Source organism: Ceratotherium simum, chromosome 29, assembly GCF_057802395.1.
Source record: "Ceratotherium simum simum isolate JZ-2026a chromosome 29, ASM5780239v1, whole genome shotgun sequence".
Lineage (NCBI taxonomy): Eukaryota > Metazoa > Chordata > Mammalia > Perissodactyla > Rhinocerotidae > Ceratotherium > Ceratotherium simum.
The window spans coordinates 30,102,566-30,110,840 of NC_141928.1; the positions used below are offsets into that span (position 1 = coordinate 30,102,566).

General features: G+C 36.8%; 1 pseudogene; it reads left to right on the forward strand.

Moving 5' to 3' along the window:
- Positions 1–5,540: 5,540 nt before the first annotated feature.
- On the forward strand, positions 5,541–7,933 carry LOC101402774 (olfactory receptor 13F1-like; annotated as a pseudogene).
- The last annotated feature ends 342 nt before the right edge of the window (positions 7,934–8,275 follow it).

The following is an 8,275-nucleotide window of genomic DNA, read 5'->3' on the forward strand; positions in this document are numbered from 1 at the left end:
TATCTCAATCCCTCTTTGATATACGGCAGTCTCCCCCACTCCAGGTTTCTACAAGCGGATAAAGTGAATTCTCTTTCTATAAATAAAACATCAGCCAGAGATTCTGCATTTTTTATACACAATATCTGGCATTTAATAAAAAAATACCAGGCATACTAAGTTACAGGATCAAAAGACAAAAACAGACAATTGAAGACTCTCAGGTGATCCAAATATAGGAGTTACCAGGCACAGATTTCAAAGTAACTGAGGTTAACATGTGCCTCAAGATACATAACAAGATGAGGAGTTCACTAGAGAAGAAGTAATTATACAAAAAATCAAGTAGAAACTATGGGTCTCAAGGATACAATTGGAATTAGGAACTAATAGATGAATTTAAGCACAGATTATACAATATTGAAGAAAGGCTTAGCAAATTAGAATATAGATCAGTAGAAAATATCCAGATTAATACATGGAGAAGATAAAGGAAGGAAAATACAGAAAGGACTGTAAAAGCGATTTAGGACATGTTGGAAAAGGCTAACATATGTATAACTGAACACTCAGAGGGAGAGGAGAAAGAGGAAATGAGGTAGAAGAGCAAATGGCTAATACTGAATGATTTTCTCAAACTTATGCAGAAGATCAAGCCACAAATTCAATGAGATCTACAATGTCACGAAGAGCAAGTTAAAAGAAAGCCACATTTAAGAAAATCGTTGTAAAATTTCAGAAACTAACAATAAAGATAAATATGACAAATAGCCAAAGGAAAAACAAAGACATTTCATCAAAGAAGCAGCAACAAAACTTAGAGGTAACTTCTTAATAGAAACAATGGATACTAGAATATAAAGAACAGCATTTTTATTGTTATTTATTTTTTAATTCAGAAGGAGATATATTTATGTAACAAAAATTATGAAAACAGTAATACATAAAGACAGTTCAGGCTGGGTACAATTTGTTTGAAAAACAGTAGTAATATTGGAATAAATAATATTGTTCATGTGCAAGAACATAATATAAGGAATCTTGGACTCCACCAATGAACAAAGAATGTCTAGAAACTTAGTTCTAAGAGTACTTACATTTCCATTTACACAGACTTCAGGTGTTTAATCATATTTCTTAAAAGATAGAAAACTGGTTCCTAAGCTTCAGCCATACCACGTAAATAATGAAGTGAATAATATTGAAGAACAGCGTTTTTAGAGTGTTGAGAGAAAATAATTGCCAACCAATAATTATATACTCAGTGAAAATATCCTTCAAAATTGAATAAAAAATGAGAACAGTCCCAGACCCTTTCTTCCAAATCCACCCCCCCACCACAAACACATTATTCATCTCTAGCAGACTTGCCTTGAAAGAAATCCTAAATGGATAACTCTTCAGGTGGAAGGAAAATGAGCTCAGATAGAAACAAGTATTAAAGCATAATAAGCATGGGGATGGATGAATATAAGGGTCAATCTAAATGAATATCAAGTGTAACAAACAACAATTACAATGTTTTCAGCTTCTCTGTTATATGTAGAAGTAAAACTTATAATAACAATAACACAAAAACTATGAGTGATTAAGTGGAGTTAAAGGTTTAGCACTTTTTAGGAAGTGATAAAGTATCAATAGATAAATTATAATCTTAAAATCAAGGATATATATTTTTACCTCTAAGGTAGCATCCCCCCCTAAATAGTAGGAAAAATAAACAAATGAAATTGCTCCAAAAAAAGCAAGAAAGGAGAGACAAAGGGTAACAGAACATTTGGGACTAAGAAAACCAAAAGGAAAGTGTTAGATAAAAACCCATATATATCAGTATTTATAAAAAATGAAGTAAAAGATGACAAGAATGCATGCTATATTAATTCCATATCTCAATATGAAAGGTAAAAATGTATGACTTCTAGAAAGCAAGGTAAGAAGCATGGACTATTCAGAATATTCTCCTATGGATAAAAATGGGATAGACAAAAGAATAAAATTGTGATTCTTTTAAGAAGGGTAAGTGAGTCAATGTTGGATAGGTAATGAAAGCATCTATTGCTATCTCAGCCTTACATTGCTACAATGATGCAGCAGAATACACGATCATAAAATCTCAGTGGCATATCAAAATAACCATTTATTAAAGTCTACAAGCAACGGCTTATCTGGGCTTGAGCCACGTCTTAACTAGATTATCTTTGCCTCTCAAATCAGCTGTGAGTTGGCTTATTGATTGCTTCTGGGCTCACTCATTTGTTGGGGATTGACTGACTGCTGGCTCAGCTAGGATGGCCTCGGCTGTGGCACTGGGACAACTCACTTCTGCTTAATGTGCATTTCATCCTCCAGTTGGCTAACTAGGATATATTCTCATGACAATAGCAGAAATGGAAGAGAGAGGGCTAACCTAATTGTATAAGTGTGTTACAAGTCTCTGCTTGCATTATATTTGCTAATGTCCAGTGACCAAATCAAGTCACATGCTTAGAGCTAAAATTAGAGTAGGTGGGCCTAGGAAGGAGTGAAGAATTGAGGTCATTAGTGCAGTTAATATACCATGACTGTATAAGATCGCTTGGCTAGTCAATAGTTGAACTGAGGTTCAATCCACAACTCTTTTACTTTAAGTCCAGTACTCATTCTAAGGCATTACTTCTTCAGGGATTATTATATAATCTTTATAAAAACACAAATATTGTGCTAGGAACTTAGTCTATTCAAGGGGCATTTGATAGTAATAAATTTTCTGATTGATGAATGCTCTTTCTTCATTTTGTGGCCATTTAAAGCTCGGTAAGGATATCTTCTATTACTCAGATACCTGAGATATTTGGAGAGATTTCTGAAACTAAATAGGTCACTTTACAAGCTCAGAGGCCATATGGGAAGACATTTCTACAGTTCCATTAATTACAATGTTTGCTGTGTAATTCAAGGGCCATTTACAGAAGGAATGGAGCAGGTAAATCATCTCCTCCAGTTCTGCTTGCACAAATGCTGCTCAAGAATCAGGCTTTTACTGGGAAAAATGACAGGAAATAATTTAAAACTTTTTATATAATTTTTTTGTCCTGACTCAATTAATGTAATTTGGAGAATCACACCCTTGAGAACTGGTAAGTTTCTTAACTGCTTTATGTTTCAGAATCACAAAATTAAATTTTTAAGGGAGTTAGAAGATCTCTAACTTTTGCAACAGGAGACCTTTTAGCAACAGGAGATTTTTGTAGTCTTAGTGCCGGGGATAATCCTTTGGAAGTTTTTCGGAGCAGATCATAGCTGGTGATTTGGCAGAACAAATCTTCATGTCATGATTTTTCTTAAGAAATTATTTTTAAATTTTTAACTAATAGAAACTATGTATGTTGAGACTTTATGAGTCAGGCAAGGTTTGGATTGATTTTTTGCAAACCAAGACCATCCATATACTTTCTCGTTACAATCTTCTGAATGAAATACCTCTGCACTCCCAACTTTAATATAGTTTTCATAGAATATTATCATAATTACAAAATTCAGAATTTTTCACTATTTTGAGCATTGCACCAGATTCACAAGAAAAGACTGTGCTGAAGATCAACTTTAACTCTAAATACTGAAGCCAAGAAGGCTTCCTTCTTAACCAAGAAGGAAGATGCTCATCACATATGCTGAGGTAAAAGGGAGCAGACATTATTTATATCTTTCTGTATTCTTAAATTTACAAAATAAATGGGTCTCAGCTAGGTTATGAAACCAGAGTAGAGATATTTCCATTAAAAAGAAATTCTAGTTGGTAGGAAATATATTGTGTTGAAGAAATGAGTCCTGATTATGGGATACAACTTTTGGCTATAAGTTCCAGATTTTCTTTTACCTCAGTTAAGTCATAAACCCCTCCAAGCATCTCTGAACTTTAAAATGAGAAGGTTGGATAGGAAGTCCTCTGAGTTTATAGTAGCTCTGATATTCTAGTAAAGAAGGAGTGGAATGTGTTGGAAAACATTTAATTATCTTAAATATTTAAGAAAATTAGAAACTCTTTTAGAAAAAGAGAAAGTATCTACATAAAATGACGGGATAGGTGAGACTCTGACAAAGAAATAAGACAAGGGTAAGGGAATGATGGGGACTCAATCTGCATGAGAAAAGGAGAAGACTCCACTGTTTTGTTTCTGGAAGGGTGGAGAGCAGTGTGGTGAAGAGAGATGAGAAAGGGGAGGGCAAGTGAGGAGCCGGAACAAGAAAACTGGGTGCTGGGGGCACAAGACCACCAGAGAAACCCTCAGTGGAAGTGGTCATGTGTGCTGACCAAAATGTACTTTGGTGATCAGAAGTGTCTAACTTTCACGTGTCTGGAGATAATCAGTAAAGTGTTTCACATTCACCCATGATTGGTGGTTGAAATTTTAGTAGATTATGAAGAACGTGTGAAGTATTTCGTCTGTGTCAGTGTGGGCCAGCACTGGAGCATCATACAGGTAATTATGGTTCTGGAAATCAGGGAGACCATGAAATCACAAATCCTTTGTGATTTTTTGAAATATTAGAGAGGCCATGGTATTAGGGTGGTTGAGGGAGAATTTAAAACAAATGGGTCTAGATCTCTGAGATCTGCACAAGATAGGAATTATCATCCTCCTTTTATAGTCTAGACAACCAGGTTTCAAAGAGGCCAAGTGATTTGCCTCATTTTGCATACCGGTAAGTAGCATGGTTGGATTTGGGGTCCAGATCTCACACTCTGAGGACAGTGCTCTAATTCCCTACAGAGGAGGATTGTTTCAGAACCATTTCTATCCCTTCTCAGAGTACACGTGGTCATTGTCTTTTCCCCCTCTCACTCTACATCAAATGTTTAAAGCTAAGAGCACCTAACCTCTGTTTCTTAATTAAGCTAATTCTTTAATGTCGCAGATAAGATTGCAGACGTACACGACAAGTTGAGAAATCTTCAGGCTTTTATGTCGATGCAGAGAGCTATAGCGAAAATGTACTTTTTTAAACGTATCAAAAACTTACCATGTTCAAGGCAGCAATGTGTTATTAAAAATCTTAAATGTAACTATTACCTGGTTAGTATTATGGAGAATAAGCTCTTGAGAAGCACACAGTCCGGTGTTGGGAGCAGTAGGCAGGTTCACATATGGCTACAGTCCACTGTGCTACACTTGACTAACATAAGTATGTACAAAAAACGAAGCCATACTTAAGGCTATGTCATATAGTTCTGATGATTGCATAAAATAGGGAATAAAGACAAGATTGGAACTGGGAAGAAAGGGCACTCCAGGTAGATAAGTTGTAGATTAAAGACAAAAAATATAAAATAATATTTTATATAAAAATATAAAATAAGTCCTTATTCAAACACAGCTCTCATGGATGCCAGCTGGATTTGCCACTGTGCCTACTATGACATCCCAGTAGCATTTTCTTCAAGGAACTAAAACCCATTTATGATGGCACCGTTGTTGCTGGTAGTTCAATTCTTGTAGGAAGCAGACTAAGACAAACAAACTCTGTTTCCTGAACTCACCCCATTTTAAATGATAAGGAAGCAAAGATAGAAGGATTGTAGCATGCGGAGTCACAAGCTGGTTGTTGTTTCAGACCAGAGTGTGGAGTAGAGTGCTGGGAGATGAGGGTGGAGAATTAGGCAATGATGAGAATGGGAAGCTTGTGTATCTGACATATTTCATTTGAACCCTATCTTGTAGGACAGTGGTTTTTAAACACGTCTCCATATGTGATCAATTGTGAGATATATTGCAAGTAATTTGATTTGCAGTATAAATACTTAGTTTTGAGAATGATTTTCTTTTTAAGAAAGTATGGGTTCAAGTTTATTTCTTATTCAAAAATGTCTTCTTGGAGACAGAAATCAGGTAGTGTCATAGTGATTGGACTCTTGTCTATCTTCTATTTCTTTTCCTTAGTGTGCAGCATATCCATCTGTTATCTTAGATAATTTGCAGCTTTATGAAGTGCAACCAAATCCTTTCTCATTGTAAACTTTTACAAAACATTTTTTTTTGCCCAGCAAACCTCCCCTGGTCCTTAAGTGATAAGGTCCAATGCATTTTTTGTGTGTGTGTGTGTGTGTGAGGAAGATCAGCCCTGAGCTAACATCCGTGCTAATGCTCCTCTTTTTGCTGAAGAAGATTGGCTCTGAGCTAACATCTATTGCCAATCCTCCTCCTTTTTTTCCCCAAAGCCTCAGTAGATAGTTGTATGTCATAGTTGCACATCCTTCTAGTTGCTGTATGTGGGACACGGCCTCAGCATGGCCAGAGAAGCGGTGTGTTGGTGCATGCCCAGGATCCGAACCTGGGCTGCCAGTAGCAGAGCGTGTGCACTTAACCGGTAAGCCACGGGGCCAGCCCTCCAATGCATTTTTTATTGAGCCAGTTTTCAAGTGTCTCACTGAGTAGCACTCCCAACATAGAGTTAGGATTCTTAATCTGTGTTTGCTTACTACCCTGGGACATACTTATATCAAGTTATTATAATTATTTACTTGACTGAGTCTTTGTATTTTGTTGTGAGTTGCCTGAGAGCTGCTTTTGTGTAATTCAGCTCTAGGTCTTCAATAACTTATAGTGTATTCAACAAATGTTGGATGCATGAATGAATAACTAATATGGTATTGCCAGGATAATGATCATTTTTTGTTTTGGTAAGGAAGATTGGCCCTGAGCTAACGTCTGTCGTCAGTCTGCTTCTTTTTGCTTGAGGAAGATTGTCCTTGAGATAACATCCATGCCAATCCTCCTGTATTTTGTATATGAGATGCCACCACAGCATGGCTTGACAAGCGGTGCATAGGTACACACCTGGGATCCGGGCTACAGAATTGGAGAGCATGAACTTAACCACTACGCCCCTGGTCAGGCCCTGATAATGATCCTTTTAAAGTATCCCTAACAGACACCTCTTGAAAGTTGGTAGAGCTTAAAATTTTATATCTACAATGTATACTTTTATCCACTACTGCAGATGAACAAGAAGGAATAAAGTGGTCACAACAAACTTGACAGTCATTTCAAATTTTATTTTTCTGGGATTTACTTACTACCCCAAAGGTGAAATCACTGTATTTGTGCTGCGCTTGCTGATGTACTTGATCACCTTGCTGGGTAATATGTTTCTGATCTCCATCACCATCCTGGATTCCCGCCTACACACACCAATGTACTTCTTCCTCACCAGCCCCTCCTTTCTTGACATCTGCTATATTTCTCCTGCTCTCCCTCCAATGCTGGAAAACTTTGTTTCAGGGAGAAACACCATCTCATTCTCAGGATGTGCCACTCAGGTGTACTTCTCTCTTGCCATGGGCTCTACTGAGTGTGTGCTCCTGTCCATGATGGCGTATGACCGGTATGTGGCCATCAGCAATCCCCTGACATATTCCATCATCATGAACAAGAGAGTTTGTGTGCAGATTGCATCTGGGTCCTGAGTGACAGGCTGCCTCACCGCCCTGGTGGAAACCATGTCTGTGCTACATAGGTCTCTCTTTAGAAATAGGATCATGAATCATTTCACTTGTGAAATTCTGGCTCTTTTGAAACTAGTTTGTGTAGATACTTCCGAGATGTAGTTAATCATGCTGGTGATCAGCAGACTTCTTCTTTCTATGCAGATGCTCCTCATTGGTATCTCTTATGCGTTCATCTTCTCCAACATCCTAAGAATCAGCTCAGTGGATGGTTGAGGCAAAGCCTTTTCAACATATGCAGTCCAATGACTGTGGTGGTTTTGTCACAGGACAGCTCTTTCCATGTACCTGTTGCCCTCGGTTGTAGATTCACAGGAAATAGATAAATTTATGGCTTTAGTATATGCTGGATTAACCCCCATGTTGAATCCTATCATTTATAGTCTATGCAACAAAGAGATGAAAGTGGCTGTGAAAAAATTGCTGATTAGGAACCCTCTTTGTGCTCTTTTAATCACTAGTAGCAAATAATATCAATAAACGTTTATCTAAGGGATAAGTTGTCAATATACACTAGAACATTGGGATAATGGAGAAAGACACTCATTTTAAATGAGGTGTATGATTTCCTAAGTCTCTTCCTTGACCAACCACTGAAACTCTAAAATAATATAGATATATCTTACATAAGCATATCTGACATTTTAAACACATAGGTCTCATGATCAAATTTTTAATTTTTGTTTCCGTTTATATAGTGTCAATGTAACTTTAAGCATTGTTAGTGTATTTTTGAATATTTAAATTGTATACATGTAATATACCAATGTAAGGACTCTAGTAGATTTTTTAGCTAATTTATGACTAACCTCT